General features: G+C 61.3%; 1 protein-coding gene across 4 annotated transcripts in view; it reads right to left on the bottom strand.

Moving 5' to 3' along the window:
* The window catches only part of LOC109289944 (core histone macro-H2A.1), a 71,292-nt gene that overhangs the window by 70,839 nt on the left and 241 nt on the right, over nt 1-212 (bottom strand). The gene's annotated exons all lie outside the window — the stretch shown is intronic.

Here is a 212-nt window from a genome sequence, read left to right as displayed (position 1 = left end):
TGATGTGAAAAAGGAGGGCTGTGGGGGGGTGTGAGACAGGGGAAGGGGGAGTATGTGTGTGCTTGTGACAGGGGGAGGGGGAAGTGTGTGTGTGTTTGTGACAAGGGGAGGAGGGAAGTGTGGGTGTGTGTGAGACAGGGGAAGGGGGAGTGTGTGGGTGTGCATGTGAGACGGGGGGAGGGGGGAAGGGTGCGTGTGTGACGGAGGGGGTG

Source organism: Gavialis gangeticus, unplaced genomic scaffold (assembly GCF_001723915.1).
Source record: "Gavialis gangeticus isolate Ggan-Ray unplaced genomic scaffold, GavGan_comp1, whole genome shotgun sequence".
NCBI classification, from domain to species: domain Eukaryota; kingdom Metazoa; phylum Chordata; order Crocodylia; family Gavialidae; genus Gavialis; species Gavialis gangeticus.
Note: the sequence above shows the minus strand (reverse complement) of the source record. Positions and strands in the feature narration are given on the sequence as shown.